Below are 21,924 nucleotides of genomic sequence, written 5' to 3' on the forward strand. Positions count from 1 at the left end.
ACACAAGGTCATGCCCAGGGTAGATGCCTGAGCTGGATTCAGGAATAAAAGCCCAGAGAAAATAAAAAATAGTATCAAACAATTGAAAGTTAGCTCCACTATCATGGGCTCAGCATTTCATATTTATTTGCTGTTATTAGATGATAAAATTATGCATGTAGAGCCCAACGGGACAGCAGAAGTAATCTAATCCCATTTGTAGATTTGTGGATCCTTCATTTGTAGATGGAGAACTTGAAGCCAAGAGATGACCTCCCCAAGATGTGGTAGGAAAGAGGGTTCAAACCCATATTCTTGGGAGCCGGATCCAGCGTTCTTTCCAGTCAGTACCACACTTGTTCATCAGTCTTCAAATCACTGGGAACTATGAAATAGATCATAAAGGTAGTGCTGCCAACTTTAAACATTTAAAATAGAGTGTTCATGCATTTCCAGCATGGGCTCATATGGCTCTCCATGTGTATTTTATAAATGTATATTTTATCTTATCTTACCTATGGTGAGGCCAGCAGGATATCTCCAATCCAATGTTCCCTGTTAGCTTTAGCTCAGCACGTCCAAAAACAAACTTCTCATCTTACCCCAACAAATGTGCTCCTCCTAATGTCTTCCTCATTTCTGCTGCTGTTATTGCCACCTTCTTAGGCTGGCTCCCTTTGAGACTTGACTCCCCCCTTAGCTTTCCCCTTACCTCTCTCTATCTCTCTGCCAACTCTATAAAATCATTAATATCCTGTGGATTCCATCTCCATATTATACGTGACATCTGCCCTCTATTTTCCATTCCAAACAGGGGGAATAATATTTAATCGAATTCAATTTAGTAGCATTTATTTTTTTAAAATGTGCTGGGTTAAGCTCCACTGATACAAACAAAAAAAGAATTAGTATTTGACTTCAAGGAACTTACATTTAATTATAGCAACAACAAAAATATTAGCTGCCTCCACCCCATCCCATTGTAACCCAAAGGAAGAGAGGCTCAAAGTATCAGTCAGCCTAACAACTAGAATTTATCAAGTTTCTGCTGTTTTCCAGGCACTGTGTTAAGCAATGGGTATACAAAGAAAGGCAAAAAAAAAAATGCCTGCCCTCAAGGAGCTCACAGTCTAATGGTGGAGACAACCTACTGCAAACAGATACGTACAAGCAATACATGTAGGATAAATGAAGATAATCAACAGAAGGAAGATAATAGAAATTTAGGGAAGCTTCAGTACTAAAGAATTTTGGGGATGGATAGAGGGCTTCAAGTCAAATATCTCTGTACTTATTGAGTTGCCATTGTTTAAATTACTTTCACCTCCAACTTTGCCCTAATTAAATGATTATTATTACAGTGCTATGAATTGTCTGGACCTGTTAGCGTGGTGAACCATGGAAATCTAGGTTGAGTTATCTTTGAATTTCACAGTTCTCATCTTGGAGGGCAAATGAGCAAAGTAAATTACTGTTATAAGTCCCAACTTTTTGAACCCCATGTTATATCTGTATATGTGATAGAGTTTTGAGAATGGACTGGTTTAATGGGTTATGTAACTCAAATGAAAAAGGCAATCCCACTCAGCTCTAAAGACCCTTTTGGACTGGTGATTGTTGAGCTGGGAGGCCAACTTCAGTCATGCACATAAATGCTTGAGTTTTTAAGAGAGCCTTTCAGTCTGCAGGAAGGGAAGGAATAGGAAGTACCTGAGTTGAGGGCAGCAGCAGTAGCAGTGGGAGAGGGCACTTGCCCAGCCCCTTTCAAAGACTCAAGGAGTAGAGCTAGAAAAATGGGAAAGAATACCAAACTATATAGTTTTGGGAAGGGGAGAGGAAATCCATAGTCTATATGAATAGAAGAGCATTTGCATTTTGTCCTAGAGGCTGTAGGAAATCATGGATTTTTTTTTGTGGTGCTAACATAATTAATAGCCTAGAAGAGGTGATTAAGACCTGAAGCAGGCCTTCTATAGAAAATACCTCCCTGTGGTGGTGAAAGGAGAATATGGTGATGATGATGGTGATGGTGTTGGTGGTGATATTAATAAGCACTTTAAGGTTTGCAAAGCAACTTGCATATGTTAATGAATTTAAAACAAATGTTAGACATGTTCCCATAATCAACAACAACAAATGTTGAAACCATGTAGAGTATAGTAAGGGGTACTAAGAGTTCAAGAATTCAGAGCTGTGCTAATATATACGGCCATACTGCCCTAATTAATTTAAATGGTTAGCACTTTACCAGTTAAACAATCCAAAGATTACTTTATACAACTGCATAAATGATAATTAAAATCATGAAAAATATTTGGAATGAATAGGCCCTAATAATGCTAGATCTTGAGATGTATTATAAAGCAGTAATTATCAGACCTACTTGTGATCAAACAATAGACAGTAGATTAGTGAGAGTCTTGACAAGCAAGACAGAAGTATTTGAACGTGTTTCTTGTTTTGGTTGTTGTTTTTCAGTTGTTTCAGCTGTGTCCTGCTCTCTGTGACCCAACTGGGGTTTTCTTGGTAGAGATAACTGGAGTGGCTTGCCATTTCTTTTTCCTGCTCATTGTACACGTGAGGAAGGCAGGCAGAGGTTAAGTGAGTTGCCCAAGGTCACACAGCTGGTAAGTGTCTGAGGTCACATTTGAACTCATTTCTTCTTGACCTCAGACCCTGCACTCTGGCTGCTGAACTGCCTAGCTGCCCCTGAAAACTTAGTAGCCTCCTTTCAGAGCTAGCAGAGGACACAAACCACTCAGGAAAGGTCTTAGGTGGACTCCCTTGCTGTAGTTAAAGGAACTTTGCTGAAGAATTAGGAAGCCCAGTCAGTGCTGAAAGGTGGTGATCCTTTTATTTGTGACACTGAAGGACAGGTGGGTTGGTTTAAGCACAGAGAGCCACAGGATATTGAAAGAAGCACCACTTTACTCCCCAAGCTGGGGCGCCATCCGATACCTCCAAAATGAGAAAAGTCTAATGAGACAGCCACATGAGCGGGCCGGGACTACAATTCTAAAGCCCATTAACCCCTCCAACTAGGTCAGGGCTGACACCTTCCACGGAGAAGGGGGAAAGGAACACTGAATATGTCACCAGAGAGCCTCATACATGAGGGTCTTGAAGCCATGGCAGAAGGGGGAGTTTACTATGGTCTTGGAAAGGCTGCTTCCAGGACTTGGCAGTTCTGATCAGTCACTAGGACTCCTGCTTCCATCTTCTGCCCAGCTTCAGAGCAGTTCAAGTGTTTTATAGAGAGGGGTGGGATACCATTGCAGAGGAGCTTATCGATTTTCCAGCTCACAGGCAGATGGGCACCTATGGTCTAAGACATTGTGTTTGTACCCTAGAAACTTGCATGCTTAGAAGATAAAGTTGTGGGCTTTCCTTAGAATGAGGTAGAAGGGTATAGATTCAAGAGATATTGTGACTAGGGTACAGATAGTTTTATAAAAAGAAGACTAGACATAAAAATAATTCCAGAAAAAATAGGAAAAAAAATTTTTTTTGCATTATAGAAGTTTCTCCAGTAGAGATGAACTCCTGGAAAAATTGAAATGGTTTGGCAGAAATTAGGTATCTAAATACTTTGATGGACTAATCTCATCAATACAATGATGACCTCCAACTGGACAGATTACACCCAGTACATGCCTTCCAGTCTGTGGGATATTTGTCCACTTCCTCCTTCAGGGCTTTTTTTTGTTTGTTTTTTTGGTGAAGCAAATGGGGTTAAGTGACTTGCCCAGGGTCACACAGATAGTGAGTGTCAAATGTCTGAGGCCAGATGTGAACTCAGGTCCTCCTGACTCCAAGGCTAGAGCTCTATCCACTGTGCCACCTTGCTGCCCCTTCATGGCTTCTTAAACTGTGGGTTGTAACCGCATGGGATTGCAACCCCCAGTCTAAGAAGTACTGGAGGGCCCTTGAGTGGAAAAAGCTTAAGAAGCCCTGCTAAATGATCCACAATGGATCCACCTCATATACTGAGGTTAGAGGAGGTGTTTGTCTAAGTCTCCTCTCTTTGGATGCCAGTGGAACACTCCTGAGCTCTCCATCAGTCAGGTATCTCTCCTTCCTCCTTTCTGATCAGGCCACTTCTTTTTATAGATGACATCCTCTAAGCAGCTTATCCTTCATAATTCTTTGTTGCTATCATGGGCATTGTTTACATGCCTGTCATATGCATACCTACTACCCTTTAGGCAACCCATAACATGAACTCTTCAGAGATTGAGCAACCCCATAACCCAACAAAGAATGCAAGCATTTTTTTCAGGCGAGGACCTCATATCAATAACCAGCTATATTCAGTGTAGATGCAGGGTCATCTCAAAGGAGAATGTTCTATCAATGGGGGAGAAGAGCAGGACAAGATCTTCTGAAGAAGGTGAGGTTTGAGCTGAGTTTTTAATGAAGTTGGGAGCTGGAGGAGAGGAGGGAGACAGCCTAGTGTTGGAGAGGAGCAATTGCAAAGGTGAGGAGTCTGAGATTGGAATGGCATGTGTGACAAACAGAAGGTAGAGGATGTGAGTGGAGAGTGAAGTGTGTAGAGGGGATTGAAATGATTCAAGCTTGGAAAGATAAGAAGGGGTCAGGTCAGGAAGGGATGCAAATCCAAACAGATGAATTTATGTTTGATTCCAGATGTAATAGGGAGTCACAGGAGTGGAGTAGAGGAATGCCGTGCAGATCTTTCATTAGAAAAATCACTTTTCCTGAATTATATCAGTGTCACACGTCTTTGAAGAGTGTATATCACCTTCTTTTTTTGCCTCTTTTTATATTAGTTATCAAAGGCCTAGCAAACAAAGTTATCTCTGCTGCTTCATGTTTCAAGTAATTTTTTTTTAATGATTTTGACACATGGAAGTGAGAAACTGTTGGAAGACAGCCTTGAGGGGGGTGAATAATTTTTTTTTTTAAAGTCAAATCATAATAACCACGAAGGGAACTTGTGATACCTTTCAGTGAATTGTGTGTATTTGCTTTGCCATCAACTTATGGATTATTTTGGAAGTGACAGAGTTGTAGATATATTGATCACATTCAGTGGTGCACTGGACGCAGTTAGCACTGGGTTGCAAGAGTGAAGCCAATCGTTAAATTTTCAGGGTGAGCATTTATACTTTGGGAGTTGGAAAACATTATACATCAGTTTGTCCTTTACTATTTAGACTTATGACAATAAAGGAGGAGTGTAATAATGTAAATTAATGTTAAATGTTTTATGTGTACATTTTTGATGGTAAAGCTGGTTGTTAAATATTTGCTATAACGTCTATATAGCACATAATAGCAACCCTACTATAATTTATTTTCTTAGAGGCACAGAGATATCTGGGCCTGTGTTTGTTAGAGGGAGGACTTGAAACCAGGTCTTCCTAATTAGTTCTCCTAATAATAACATTGATAGTAATTGAAATCTTATGACACTTTTTACATACAGCATTTAATTTGAGGGAAGAAAAAAGAGAATCTCTCTTTCTTACTCTCTCTCTCTCTTTTTCTCCTTTTGGGATGTAAAACAACCATACTACATTTCTTTATAAGATTTTACAGTTTTCTTCCCATAGAATATAAGCTCATTAAGAAGAGAGACTGTTTCTCTTTTATCTATTTATGTAGAGTGCCTAGAATAATTTCTCCTTTATTTTGTACTCTGCTCCCTACCCCCAGGCCCACTGGTGTAAGAAATTATTGATGGGGCAATTATCTCCACTAGTATAGGCTATCTACTATTTGGTCATACCCTTCACATCCCAGTGACCCTGAACTCATGTTGATCATCCAAACCCCATTCGTTCCTCACCCTCTGTGACTTAATTCTTCATTCCTATTGCCCTCAACAGTCTTACCCCAAAATTTCATCTCAACTCCACCAGACCCCCTTATTGTGCCCTCTGCAATGCCTGTTCCATAAACAACAAACTCCCCTTCATCTTAAATCTTTTCCTCTCTCACTCCTTCCGCTTAATAGCCCTTCCCGAAACCTGACTTCCTCCTGAGGACACAACCTCTATGCCCACTCTTTCCAGTACTGGCTATACCTTCATTCTCCTCAACTCACTGGGCAAAGACAGGGAGTTGGAATACTCTTTGTTCTCCCTACAGCTTCCAGTTTCTCCCTCTTCCTCCATCACTCAGTAATCTCTCTTCCTTTGAAGTTTATTCCATTCATATTTACCACTCCATCAAAATCTTAGTAGCTGTTGTCTACAGACCCTCTGGCCATTCCCCTTCCTTCCTCAGTTCATTGGATGCTTGGCTTACAACTTTTCTCTCCTCCCCCAATCTTGCCCTCATACCAGGGGACTTCAACATACATATTGATTCTCCCTCAAATATTCTAAACGCTCTGGTCCTCAATGTACTCACCTCTCATACGTTACTTTTCCACCCCATCTAATCCACATACAAAGATGGTCATAACTTTGATTTTGCTATCATCCACAAATGTCCTACTTTCATTTCAAGAGTTTTGAAATTTTCTTATCCAACTATAATTATAATCTATTGGCTTTTCACCCTTTCCTCTGCTTTCCCTTTGTACTCACCATGACCTTTAATCTCTTGACTCACTCAGTTCCCTCCCAGGCCATCTTCCCTTCACTATCCACATGACTACTTGATGTACCAATTCAACTCTATACTGTCCTCCTGTCTTAAATTCCTAGCCCACTTATCATATCACCTATACCCAGACAAGGCCCAGCCTTGGACCACTACCACTGTTCATTGCCTTCAGTTCTACACATGTGATGATGAAGGTGGAGAAAATCACATAACCATTCTGATTGGGTCCACAACAAATGAATGTTACAAAACCTCAATGGGACCCTCACTGCTGCTAGGTAGTTGTACTTCACCTCCCTTATCAACTCACTCTTCTACTCTCCACAGAGGCTCTTCCAAAGCTTTTTATTCTTTCTCAACTTCTCCTGGATCCATTCCACCCCCCTCTACTCTCTCATTGAAGATCTTAAATCATACTTTACGGAAAAAAAGAGGCCATTTGCCATGAATTTAATTCATTCCTCTGTTCCTTATCTCCTGTCATTCATGTATCTCTGCCACTCTCCTCCTTCATCCCTATCTCATGTGATGAAGTAACCTTACTCCTCACCAAGGTGAACCTCTCTACTTGTTCAAGTGATCCCATTCCACCCCCGTCTCCTCCAACAGGCTGCTCCCTCTGTCATCCTTAATTTTCGACTTATTTTCAATCTCGCTCACTCTTCTGGCTTATTTCCTCTTGCCTACAAACATGCCTATTTCTCACCAGTCCTAACTAACAAACAAACAAAAACCCCTCACTTGGTCCTTCCATCCTTGCTGTCATCCTCTATCTTTGTTGCTAAACCCTTCAAAAAGGCTGTCTGTTCACAGTAGGTGCCTCCACTTTCTCTATTTCACTCTCTTCTTAATTACAATTTGGATTCCAACCTTATATTTCCACCAAAACTGCTCGCTCTAAAGTTACTAATGCTTTATTAGTTGCCAAATCCAAAGGCTATTTCTTGGTTCTTTTTCTCCTTGAGCACTTTGAAGCCTTTGACACTTGATCTTCGACACTCTCTTTTCTCTAAGTTTTCAGTGGACCCTCCTTCCTGACTTTCCTTCTGACATCAGCCAACTCCTTCTGCATAGAATTTACTAGATCCTCCTCCAGAGCATATTCTTTAATCAAAGTGTCCCTCAGAGTTTTGTTCTAGGCTTTCTTCTCTTCTCCCTCTCTAGTACTTCACTTGGTTTTCTCATCAGCTCCCATGGATTTAATTACCATCTCTTTGGTGATGATTCTCAAATCTACCTTGCTTTCACCCAATCTCTGCTGACCTCTAATCTCACATTTGCAGCTACCTTTCAGACATCTCAAGCTGTATGTCCAACAGAGACATCTTAAACTCAGTATGTCCAGACTGAATTCATTCTCTTTCCTCCTAAACTCTTCCCTCCTTCTGCCTTCCTTATTACTGTAGAGGGCAATAATATCCACCAGCCTCTCAGAATTGCGACATAGACGTTATCCTAGATTCCTCATTAGCGCTCACCTTCCCTCCCCCAAGCAGCTGCCATGCCTGTTGATTTTATCTTTACATCATCTCTCAAATATACTGCCTTCTCTCCTCTGACACATCACCAGTATAGTTCAGAGTCACCTCATGCCTGGCTTATTACAATAACCTCCTGGTGGGTCTGTCTGCCTCAGATCTCTCTTCATTCTAATCCGTTCTCTATTCAGCCACCAAAGTGATTTTCCTAAAGTGCATGTCTGATCATGTGACCTCTCCCCCTTCTCAAAAATCTCCAGTGGCTTCCTATTGTCTCCAGGATTAAATACAAGTTGCTTTTTTTTGGCATTCAAAGCCCTTCTTGACCTAGATCCTTCTGACCTTTCCAGCCTTTTTATACATTACTCCTGCAGTATATAGAGTGTTCAGGGAGGACTAGGCCCTCTGCTGTGAAGACTTGCCCAGCCCTTCCTGGGGGTGCTCATCTTCCACATTTGATGTTCACCTTTCACTTGACTCTCACCTGTGGCTCCAAGAAGTTGTAGCATGCACAGCAGCCATACTCTGGTAAAACCTTCTCCACAGGCTGGCTAAACCAGGCTAAAGGTAACCAATACTCCTCAAGCTTATACATGAGTTAGGAGGATGTCTACCTTAATCATGTGAAGACTTTCCCCAGTGGAATGTATGGATGACAACAATTTGTTGCAATGGGCCATGAAGGTAGCTCCAGCAGGCACTGTGGAGTGCTTAGAGCTTGGTCATACATTGAAGATGCCAAGGTCATCCACTGCATCCCTGGTTATCACCAGTCTTCTTGACATTTTTCTTGCCCCTGGACTTCAGTGATTCTGGAAGAAAGATTGAGGCTGAGGACTTTATGCAACTCTGCCTCATTTAAATCCAATTCATGCACGAGTCAAGACATTACCCATGATATCAATGGTCCTCCTTGTAAATGAAGGATGAACAACAATATTAACATGTTACTCCCTGATCCAATAATACTGAATCCTCAAACAAGACACTCCTTCTCTCAGTTCTGAGCATTTGTTCTGTTTCCTACCTCTCCTTCTCCTTCACTGCTGCCCTTCCTAGCTTCCTTGAAGTCCCAGCTAACATCCCGCCTTGTATATGAAAACTTCCCCAGCCCCACTTAATTATAGTGCCTTCCATCTGCCCATCATTTCCTGTATGTCCTATATATAATTTGTTTGTAAATATTTCTTTGCATGTTATTTCCTCCATTCTATTGTTGGTGGCAAGGACTTTCTTCTCTTTTGTATCTGTGATGTACAGTGCCTGGCACATAGTAACCACTTCTTTGTATGTACACACACACACACACACACACACACACACACACACACACATACACATGAATATACATATAGACACATATAGGCATGTATATGTACATATATATATATATATATTATATATATATATATATATATATAAATTTTTTTTTACAAAAAACATTTTATTTTTTTTCCCAGTTACATGTAAAACAATTTTTAATTTAAAAAAAAATGAGTTTCAAATTCTCTCTTTCTCTCCCTCTTCTCTTGCCTTATTGAGAAGGTAAGCAATTTGATACAGGTTATACTTGTACAGTCATGCAAAATATGTTTTCCTATTAGTCATGTTGTGAAAGAAAACACAGACACCGAGGTATGACCACTGCTCTCCTGGCCTGTGTCTCTGAGTGATGGATCACAAATAGTCTTTCCTACGTTGGAACGTGACCAGGTACTGTGCTCCCAATAGTGTTCTTCCTTGCCCTGGAACTGTGACCTGGAACCACATATGCGGAATGCAATGGAGTCTTGCTCCCAACCATCTCCTTTTGACCAATGGTCAGACCCCACTACTGTCAGTGGACTGAGAGCTCCAGAAGCAATCACTGCCCATTCAGTTGCCTCCAAAGCCTGCTGCTGGCATGCCCGAGCATCACAGGCCCTTCCTGCAATGTTTTTAATTGTCTTGGGCTGGAAAATTGTTTCACCCCACCTCTTTGTTGGCTATGCCACTCCAGAATTTGTCTTGAGGCATTATTTTAAAATTGTTTGAAGGGGAATTTGGGAGAGTTCAGGCAAAGATTTGCCTTTGCTCTGGCCATCTTCATAGTAGGCATTTGATAAGTGTTTACTAATTGATTGATAATAGTCCTAGCAATTTCCCTGGGGAAACTATTAGGTTACATGATTTTGCAAATGTCACCCAGAAAAATTGTATTCATTAGAGGCTGAACTTGAACCCAGGTCTTAACAACTCCAAGGCTTTATTCACCCTACCAATTTCTTTCAATTTTCAAATTATGGACAATTAGCAAATGCTTATTGGATAGGATTGGATTAGATTTGATTGGATTTGTTGATATAAATTGTCACATTGAATTAATATGCAGCAGAATCTGATAAAATGGCATCCATGATTCATTGCAGTGTGTGTCATCAACCCCCCACAAGCATGTGACCTCACCGACATTGTTCTCCCCAGTTCCTTCCTACCTCATTGTCTGAGCACCCTTTTGGTTGTCACGAATCAGAGCTTTTTGTGTAATATTTAGCATTATTTAATCAGGCCAAAGGAAGGCATGGAGCAATAAGAGTGAGGTGAGCATAATGAAAACCATTTAACTCTAGTGACAGCAGCAGCACTATGCCAGTGACTATGATTCAGGGCTTGTGAGTCGAAAGCTTTAGGAAGGAATTATTATTTGATCAGTCCTCTCATCATGCCTGGCTTTGATTGCCCAATCTATAAGAGCCTAGAGCACATTCCTGTCCCTTTCATTACTCTTTTGGAACATACACACAATGAGAACTAGATACACTGTACCAGCAAAGCTGAGGATTTTTAGAGGCAGAAACTACCTATACTTATCATATATTTTCACTTTGTTCCCCATGGGAGAAATAATACCGTGAACATAATTAGTAGCACTTTTGGTGTTGGGAAAATATCACATTTCCAATTTTCTTGGTACTTGGCCATTATGCGATGCAACCCTAGCTTTAGAGACTATAGTAGTCACTTGGCTAGAAGCAAGGGATGGGGGGACCAGTGAATGTATTCTGAAATTCTCTGAAATTATTGGATGTAAATACATTTTAAGGGGGAAAAATCTTCCTGTGTTACTTCTTCAAGGAGCAAAAGCGAAGACAACAGAAGCTGAGGCTATGAGGGTGATAGCAGGAAAGAAAACCATCTCTTCTCCATACTCAAGAGCTTATGTTCCAAGGCACTCTTAGATGCATGGGAAAAGGTCCAATTTGTGATGCTATATGTAGAAATGGTTCAAAGAATCTTAGAGTTTCTGGGTTAAAAAGCACTCAGAGGTTATCCAGAGTAAATCATACCTGAAAAGGAATAGTTTCTCTCTGAAATATATCTGTTAAGTGGGTCATTGAGCTGTTACTGGAGAATCTTTTATGAAAGGAAAACCCACTGACTCTAATTCATATGGCATGACTAATATGGAAAATGCTGTGCATGACTTCACATGTGTAATGTATATCAAATTGCTTGCCTTCTCAAGGAGGGGTGAGAGACAGGAGGGAGGGAGAGAATTTAAAACTCAAAATTAAAAAAAAATTGTTAAAACTCTTTTACTTGTAATTGGGAAATATTTAATGTATTTCACATAGAAAAGTGGTCCTCAGCAGTCATCTACATCATATTTTTTCTTTTGGAAATGAGAAGTCTATCCTTTTCAAGGAGGTACCTTTTTGTAAACATTTTCTAATGTTTCCATCTTCAGATATCTTCAAGGAGATATTTTAGTGAAGTGCTAAGGATATGAGATTCTCAACTTCTCAAATACATCAGACTTGTTCAAGTAATTTTTCCTCTTATGTGTGACATGAGTAAATTTGCTTCCTACAGAACAACTTGGTAAATCATTTTTTCATTCATTCTACAAATGCATATTTTTGTAACATTGAGGGCACCTAGATGGAGTAGTGGATAGAACCCTGGACCTAAAGTCAGAAAGATTTCAGTTCAAATGTGGCATCAGACACTTACTAATTGTGTGACCCTGGTGCAGTCACTTAACTTCTCTCTGACTCAGTTTCCTCATCTGTAAAATGTGGATAATAATAGCACCAGCCTCCCAGAGTGGTTGTTATGATCAAATGAGATAATATTTGTGAAGTCTTCATAATGTATATTATAAGTGGTATAATGATACAAACAGAGTATTTGAGGAGGTCAGAGGGAAAAGAATGTAATTCATTGAATCACACAGTGTGAGAGTTTGAAAGTTATTCCCAAAAGGGATCTGCACTTTAAAGTGTTTTTCCAACCTCCACTTGAAGATCTCCAAGGAAATCCTTTCTCCACTTTTCAAAGAAGCTCATTTCATGCTTGGGAAGCACTAGTTCCTAATAAGTTTTTATTATCATCCGCATTTTGCAGAGAAAACTGAGGTTAAGAGAAATTGAATTACTTGTCCAGGATCACAGGACTAATAAGTGTGTGTGGCAGAATTAAAACTCAGGTCTTCCTGACTCCAAGTCCATCACTGTCCCCTATGCCACCTGGCTGCCCCAGATTCATAGGGGACCAATTTAAATCCATGTGGCACTTAAAGTGCCCGGCACTTTCTCTGAACACCCTTTTACTCAAGGCTCAGCAGCAGCTTGTTTGAAGGTACTCTCAGCTGGCAGTGCTCCTCTCCTAAATCAAGTTGTATCTGTGTTGTATAAGCCTACTTGCATCCACCTCTCTTGGCTGGATAGTTAGCTCCCCAATAGCAGAGACTGATTCATTTTTGATTTTGCAGTCCCAGAGTTTATTAGGCCCAATGCCTAGGAGATAGCAAGCACTTAATAGATGCTCAATCCATCAGTAAACATTTACTGAGTGCCTACTATATGTCAGGCACTGTGCTAAGCACTGGGGGGTGTAAAAAGAGGCAAAAGGCAGTCCCTGCCCTCAAGGAGCTCACAGTCTAAGGGGAAGACAATATACAATCAAAAATATAGAAATCAAGCTGTATACGGGACAAATTGGAAACGATTAACAGGGAGAAGGCACAGGAATTAAGCAGGGTTTGGAAAGTCTTCCTGCAGCAGGTAGGCTTTTAGTCGGGAGTTAGGGAAAGCCAGGGAAGTCAGCAGTCAGAGAGGAGGAGGGAGAGGTTGCAGGCATGGGTGACAGCCAAAGAAAGTGCTCATCTGTTGCCTGATTGCATGACTGTTAAAAAGTCCTTGCCCTTCACTCACCTCCAATTTCCCCTTCTCAAAAAGAGATAATAAGGCTTCAGGCCACCTACCTGGCAGGCACGGTTTGTTGGTAAAAAAGCCCATTAAAACCTTGACGTGCTTTAGCAGTGTGTGTTGTTATTATGATGACTTGAGCTCTGCTTTGTCAGTTCAAGGCAGGTGGGGAGTCCTTTGGAGAAACTCGGAGTGACGTGAGCCACTGCCTGCTGAATGCCATGTGTTGATGCCTGTTCGACAGGGCTGTATATGTTCAGCTCATCATAGCTGAATAATGCATTGAATTTGCTCCAGTAAAACGCTTTTGTTTGTTTTTATGTTTAGATAGAAGATGTAACCAACCATTACTTGTTAGCACTTTGTACCCAGAAGGTGTGTATATGTTTGTGTTAGGGGTGGGGTAGGGTGGGGAGAGAGGTCAGCAGTTGGTTTTTAACTTAATCATCCTCACTGATGCCTTCCTCAGCCTGCTTCCTGTTCACAGTACAGACTGATGTATTCTGTTAATCTGAGGAATTTGACAGACATGATTTTGAGGGAAAGTATCTCCTCAGAAGATGTTTCTTTTTCCTATCAATTTAGTTACTGCAAATAGAGTAAAATTGAATATGCTATCATAATCATATAAAAATATCTCAAAAGCCAGGCTGTTCCTCAGGAGCTGCCATGTGGATTAACAATGTCCCAGTGACTACTTTTTAAAAAGAAGCAAATAAGAAGCAAATCCCAGCCATTGGGGGGCATTTTTTTTTCTCTTCTTCATTGAGTGAGAATTTGTGAATGTCAGAAAAACAACAAAACCCAGGAGACAAAAGCCACATGAAGCTAAAAGCCTCAGATTTTTCTTTTTGTGATTTCTTTTTCCTCTTCAGTTGTTTAAAATTGACTTTGGGGTCCTGGAGCTTGAAATTCAACCATAGTGAAATTGAGGAGACTGTGCATTTGAAAGACATTTACAATTGCTGTTGTTGTTTCATGGGGTTTTCTCCTGCCAGCTTTCAAAACAATCACACGTCATTTGGGGATGATGAGGTCAGTAATTCAAAGTATTAAATTTCTTTTGGAGGATAAGAGATACCATGGGGAGCCCCAGGAGAGCACATGAATCAGACAGAAAGTGGAGTTTACAATATGTGAAAGCTTAATATATTCTCAGCAGCAGTAGTTTTGGGGAGGTGGGAAATACCAGGTGAAGGAGTGAATGACCAGTGCCCAGCAGCAATGCCTTTGGAGTCTCAGTGATTCTTCTAGCAAGAACAACTTAGGGAGGGGGAGAGGGTACAACAATATTTGTCCATCATGGTGAAGGCATGTTCAGGAAAAGAAAGGCAATTCTTTCTTCCCCAAAGCCAGTATTGTTTGCTTTTATAGTATTCATAATAATAACAATAATAATAACTAGTTAAGTTTAAGGTTTACAAAGCATTTCACTACATAGAAAATCATTTATTATATTACAAATCATACATTACAAAGATTATATCATTTTATATTTAAAAAATCCTGGGAGGTGAGTGCTATAAGTACTTCCTGTTTTGTAGGTGAGGAAATTGAATCAGATTGAGAAAAAGGTCAAGTGACTTTCCCAAGGCCCTATAGCTAGTAAGTATTTGAGGCTGGATTTGAACTCGTCTTCCTGACTTCAGGTCCACTGTTCTATCTGCTGTGCCACCTAGCTCCCTGTTAAAATAATTAAGTTCATTTAAAGATTAGCAAAAATATAACAATCCCTAAGATCCACATGGTGTCCTCCTATTCATTTTTGAGGAGTTATTTTAATTGAAAATTTTTGAGTTAGAAATATTCTGAGTTCCCAGTTAAGAGAATTTCTAACAACTAGGCAAAGGTGGACTCTCTGCTTAATTTTACTTTTCTATCTATATCATACTTACTTTATATCTATATCTATATGTTTATATTTATGTCTGTATCTATGTCTACTTTCATATCTATATACCCATATACTCTTTATAGTTGAGGCAAAATTCCATTTACTAGAAACTTTTGGATAATAATACAGAAGATTATTTATAGTGTTTATGGATAGACAGCCATTGGGAAAAGATGTCAGGGAGACAGCAAACCTTTTCATGCAATTTCCCTCAGCTTCTCTTCTGCTTTGAAAGAGCTAAACATCTGATAACACTCAATATTTCCCTTATCTGCCAGAGCCCAGGCCTCTCTTTGCTTCTCAGAAGTGTGTGTAAGTATCATGCTTGCTCAACCTCTTGAATCCAGACCTTCAGAATCTCTCCACCTGGTTCTGAAAGAACCTTTTATAGAGTTTTCGTAAGGCATGATCCAATATTTACACATAATGGTTCTGATTAATTTAAGGAGATGTACAGGCTCTGTTCCCTTTGGGTTCTGATTGTTTGAACCAATCAAAAAATGCTCTTATGAAACAAAGGCAATTACTTCAAGTTGGTGAGATAATCATGGAGCCTCAATATAGATTTCCATTGAAATCTGGCCTCGAACTTTTCAAATTTAGTAGACAATATCGGTATAAATCCTGTTCTTAAGGGTTTATCCCCCTTATTTTGAAACAGTTTCTCTCTATTTATTCTGTATGTTCCTTTATAAGGATATGTTAGAATGTCAGCGCCTTGACAGGAGGAATTGTTTCATCCTTTTTTTTTTTTTAATCCGTATCCCCAGAACCTGGCATATAATAGCTAACTTAATAAATGTTTCTTGATTAACTGTTGACCGACATTTTAATATCACAAAGAAGGGTCTCCTATACACCAAAATATTCATTTTTTTTTTTTTAGCAAAAATAACACCAACAAAAGAGACCACAGAGGAAGGGAGGGTTAACCATTGATTTAGGGGAATGGCTAAATCAGTTGTAGCATGTGAATGAATATAATAGAATATGATTTCTCCATCAGAGAAACATAGAACATCAGAATTCTAATCAATGACCAATCTTCAGTCCAAAGGACTATTGATGTAATGCTCTTCTCCTCTGTGAATAAAAAAGTGGTAGAGAAAGAATGTAAGATGTTGATTATACTGTCAATCATGGTCAGTGCCTCAGCTTTTTTTGATTCATTTTTCTCCTTAGTAGCTAAAGAAGAGAGAGATGAATTGGCATTGGAAAGTGAACAGATATTAAAGAAGGATCATCAATATCACATTCTTCTCCCAAAGAAAGGAGTCCATTTACTTACAGTACTCCTCAATGGTCTGATAGAAATCAAATTGAGATTCTAATTATGCTTTTGAGGTCTGTTACCCTACAGCTTAATAAAAGTTGAAAGCATCATATAACCTATCTTTTTTTGACAATTTATGAGTGGATGAACTCAATAGAAATCATGATTACAGTTGATCATTCAGGTTTTTCCCTTTCTCTGAAAGCAAGTTGAATAATGATATTTGATCTCAGTAAGTTGCTATTTCTTTATCAAGAATATTTTCAGTCTCCTCTTAGCCCAAATATTGGATCCTCAACTTTCAAACCCCATAGCTCATTTCAAATTATTTACTCAAGACCATTATAGAAGCAGGAAATTAACCTAAGCTTGTTAGCCAGGGTAGAATAAAGTTGATGGAAACATGGATTTGGAGTCCTGCATTCAAATCTGATCTTAGCTCACGATGTGACTTTGGGACAGTTACTTCTCTTCCCAGAACCTCAATTTTCTTATCTGCAAAATGGGTTTGGGGACTCAGTGACCTATATGGCAACCTCCAGCTCTAAATCCTTTGTTCTTATGACACTCCATTATTCAAAATTTCCCCCTGTATTTAATTATGAAATTAAGCATCTATTTCATGACCTTAGCAGCAATACTCACCTATGGTACAACTTTTGGCAGCTTGCAAAATAGAGCTCATTCTCTTTAACCCTAGAGTGTCATGATAAAGGGAAATTTTAAATTCCTAACATTCTTCTACCTACTGGCATCCCTTAAACCAAATAATCCAAGTTCTGGAAGCAGAACGGCTCCTTGGACTTGCCTGCATCACCTAAATATTTAAATATCCTATTAATTTTGCTTTTATTGTATCTTTTTATCTTTGAATCAGTCCCTTGTCAGAATGAATTAGGATAGTAATTGCTGTGACTCACAACTTAACATTCATGGTTGTGTGTGTGTCTGTTTAGAAAATGCTGTCAAGCGAGAACTCTACTCCACCATCAGTCTCAATCATTCCAAAGTTTCAATAATTGATTTGACCAAGGGTTGTCCTGTTGCTGGCTTTCTGTTTTCTGTGGCAGATGAGCTCAGCTGCAAAGTCAAACTGACTCAAGGGGATGATTAGTATCCATGGAGCAATGGCTGGCACAGTGGCAATGCCACCATTAGGAGCTGCCAGGTCATGGAGTCCCATGGGCTGCTGTGGTGCCCAGCGGGCACAGCTCACTGTGGGGCGGTCAAACGCCATGCTGGAGTACAACTTAGTCTCCACTGTGCCAGGGTCTGCGGGCAATGAGTTACTAATGGCTTCTCATCAATAACCCAAGAGTCAGCAGGGGAGAAATTGGATGCAAAAGTATCTAATGAGAGCATCTGACGTCAGGGGGTAGAAGGGTCTCAGATCTCAGTGACACTGGTATCCTTGAGGATATCAGAAATAATAAAAGATGAGAAAGAAACATGATAAATCATCCCCTTTCTCTTTATTGTGATTCTGATTTGGGGGGGGCATAAGTTCACCTTAGCAGGGCTAATTCCTCTCACTTGCTAAAAATACACTTTGACATAACATAAAAAGAGGTAGATTTGCCATAGAACAAAACACTTCACCCCCCCCCCATTCCCTCCCTAGGGCCAAAAAATTTGTTTTGATCACAATTGTAGAAGAAACTCGCCAACGTGTTTCTAGACTCTAAATTAATGAATGGTTCCCTCTCTTACTTATCTTTGGCAGATTACTTCTGCTAAGCCTTCCATGAACCCACGCTAGTTCAATTCAATAAATATTTATCGTATCTTCTATGGGCTAGGCACTGAGCTAAGCACTAGGCAGACTAATAAGTAAAGGGAAGGCATTCCCTGCTCTCTAGAAGCTTACCATCTAATGGGAGAAAATACACAGAAGAAAGCTGAAAGTTAGGGCACAGGGGAACCTTATGTAGGGCCAGGATGTTTATGGAGTTGAAACCAAGCAGAGCAAGGAGTGGAAAATGAAGAGCTTTTTAGAAAGTTCTGAGGCCTCTAGGAAAGAAAGTTTGGGAAGGAATTCATTGTTCTGCCCACCAGAGAGGAGAGGCAAATGAGGGAGCTGGTGTGTGGGACAGAGACACTAACCCAAATTAAACTCAGAGACTTCTCAAGGTGGAAAGCAAAAGTTACCTCTATTACAACCTCACGAGATGGCTGTCTGCTCCCCATTGAGAAGCAGGAAGCTTTGAAAGCCATCGGTGTTTAAGAATTATTTCTGATTGACTAATTGATCTCCTGGTGCATGTTATAGTCTTTGGTCCCATCAGGCTGTGTCTAACTTTGACAGTCTGTGATTATGTATCTTCTTCAATTTATGATACTCTACAAATTAACTAAGGAGCCCAAGGCTGAAATCACAGTGATAATCTATGCCAAAAAAAAAAAAGAAAAGAAATTAAAGTCCCATTTAAGGCTGCTGAAGGTTCCACTCTCTGCCACCCTTAGTTTTTTGTTTTTATGTGACTAATAACCATTTCTGAGGCATTATCCTTAGGATCACATACTTAGAGCTGGATGTAATCTTAAGCACAATTTAGTCTGACCCTTTTGTTTTAGAGATGAGAGAGCTGAGGCTTTGAAAGGTCAAAGGAGCTTCCCAATGACATGCTGGGAGGATGGAGGAGAACTGGGAGGTTAACCCAGGTCCCAGAACTCCACATTCAGGGCCTTTTTCCCTTGGCTATGCTGTTTCACAACGCAACATTTCTAAGTCCTAGGTAATGATTCACTTTCTTTAAATTACATGCAACAGGACCAAATCCAATACAACAACATTGTGACATTCTAAAATTGAGGCTAAAGTGTAAGAAAACCCTGTGAGATGGTTTCTGCATAATTCATAATTGATTTATTAGGCTAGTTGTCAATAAATCGGTTGTTTCTCCAGTAACCAAAGATCCCAAAAGAGACCCTGAAATTCCTTAAATCCCTTCTTAAAAAGAACTCCCTGACAAGTGAAACTCAACCCTGATTGGTGGACATTTAATGAGGAAGTCGGCTACAAGTCTTCAGCTCCAGAGACTCAGCAACCTCAAGGCATCTGGACAAAGGGAAGCCATTTCCATCCAGACATTCCTAGATAATTTTCTCCTTCTTGAGCTGAGTTGCCCTAAACTCTAAAGGAGGGGGCCAAGGACAGGGGGTTTCTGCTCCAGGCAAAGACTCACCCAGACTGGATTCTGTTTATACTTCAAATAGAAATTAGGTTTCCTGGTTGGGCGGGGTCCTGCTCAAAGTTATTGAGCCTGTACCTTGAGGGCTAGGAATAATCTCATTACTTAGCCATGCCCTTCAGAGGCTGACTGACCTTTTAAGGAGATGGTTTTTAACAGAAATTAGAGGGGAAAGGGTGCATCACAAATTAATAATTGCTTATTAATACAATAGTATAATATTAATTTCTCTGAAAGCAAATGGTGTAGTGGCAATAGTTACTGGATTTGGGGGCAAATGTCTGACCTAGAACGAATCGCCAAACCATTTCAGGCCTCGGTTTCAACATCTGTAAGTTGAAGGGATAACACTAGATGAGTGCTGAGGAACCTTTAAATTTTAAATATTTATGATCTTATGGATTTTTTCTTTTTGAATCAATCAACTGACTTTCAGAGTACATTATACTCAGTGCTAGTCTCTATGTTTGATTCTGGGACACCAAGGTAGGTATGAAATTGTGCCTGCCTTCAACCAGGTTGCATTCTATAGGTGGAAATAATATGTATATAATTGGTAGCACAGAAAACAGGATCATAGACTAAGGGCTAGTAGGAATCTAAGGGGTCATTTGGTCCAACGTGGCCATTTTACAGATGAGGAGTCACAAGGCTAGTTAGTGCAACTGACTCTAAGTAAAAGAGAAGCTTCTTTCTATCAGCCTTTACTCTCTTGTGTTCACTTGAAATCTCTGGATTTGCCTGCATTTGGTTTTCAATAAAAACTCAGTCCAGAAAAGCATGGATCTGTGATTGCTTAGATAATTAGCTTTCCACCTTCAGACCAGGTAAGCATCTAGATACAGGTAAGGATCATATGAAGTCATGTCCAACAATCCTGACTATGGGGTCATAATTAGAGAAGCTGATGTGCAGATTGGATTTAGGAAGAGAGATTAGGAAGAGATGGGCAGCTAGGTAGCACAGTGGTTAAGAGTGTTGGTCCTGGAGTCAGGAAGACTCCTCTTGCTGAGTTCAAACCTAGCCTCAGACACTTACTAGCTGTGTGATCCTGTGCAAATCACTTAACCCTGTTTGCCTCAGTTTCCTCATCTGCAAAATGAGCTGGAGAAGGAAATGGCAAACCATTCCAGTATCTTTGCCAAGGAAACCCCAAATGGGGTTATAAAGGGTCAGACACAACTGAACATCAAAATTAGAAGAGCAGAGATTCAGTCTTGTCCATCCTGCTTTGGTTTTCCTTAGCCATCTGTTTCTCATTCTTTATCTTTCTCTTCTTTTTCTTTCTGTCTCTATTTCTGTCTGTTTCTCCCTGGCTCTCTCAATCACCATCTCTGTATGTATTGCTGTCTGTCTCTCTCTATCCTTCTGTTTCTTTCTTTTCTGTCTCCATCTTTGTCTCTGTGTGTTCATGTGTCTGCCTGCTTGTCCCTTCCTATTTTTTTTTTCTATCAATAGTGCAGTGAGATGGTCCTGTTACTGTTATGAGTAGCTAAGTCACTTCTCTTACATGGTCTGCCATCTTTATGTTAGACAGAATACTCCTTCCACCTCATTTCTCAGTAACTTCCATCCAGGAAAGTGATTTTACTTTAAGATCTACCTTGAGAAACCATGAGAAGGAAAATGGTAAAAGCCCTGTGTTTAATACTAGCCCCCATGCTCACATCTTCCCTCCCTGAGCTACCTTATATTTAAGGATTAGATCAGGAGATAATAATTAAATAATAAGAAACAACAACAATAACATTTCGTGGACTCTTTGGGTATTAGGGTTAAACCTATAGACCCCTTCTCAGAATAATACATATACATGTACACACACACACACACACACACACACACACACACACACACACACACATATATATATACACACACACCTACATATACAAATATATTGTATTATATTATAGGGGTTAGAGAACAATCTATCCCTCTTAATCTATAAAAAAGATTGCTACTCACTACAGCAGGTAACTGAAGGTCTTTTCTCTCACCCTACTTTTTCTTTTTCTTTTTTTTAAATATAAATTTATTTATTTTTAGTTTTCAACATTCACTTCCACAAGTTTTTGATTTCCAAATTTTCACCCCGCTCACCCCTCCCCCGACCCCAAGATGGTACGCATTCTGAATATCCCTTCCCCTAGTCTGTGCTCTCTTCTGTCTCTCTCCCTTTCTCTTATCCCCTTCCCCTTCTATTTTCCTGTAGGGCAGGATAGACTTCTGTACCCCATTTCCTGTATTTCTTATTTCCCAGTAGCATGTGAAAACATTTTTTTAAACATGTTTTTAAAACTTTAGGTTTCAAATTTTCTCTATTTCTCCCTCCCCACCCACC

At 39.9% G+C, this 21,924-nt stretch overlaps 1 pseudogene; it reads left to right on the plus strand.

Moving 5' to 3' along the window:
• Positions 1–17,624: 17,624 nt before the first annotated feature.
• Positions 17,625–21,924, plus strand: part of LOC110210203 (bax inhibitor 1 pseudogene) — a 48,040-nt pseudogene continuing 43,740 nt past the window's right edge.

The sequence above is a fragment of the Phascolarctos cinereus genome, unplaced genomic scaffold (genome assembly GCF_003287225.1).
Source record: "Phascolarctos cinereus isolate Bilbo 61053 unplaced genomic scaffold, phaCin_HiC Scaffold_7;HRSCAF=346, whole genome shotgun sequence".
In the NCBI taxonomy this organism is placed as follows: Eukaryota; Metazoa; Chordata; class Mammalia; order Diprotodontia; family Phascolarctidae; genus Phascolarctos; species Phascolarctos cinereus.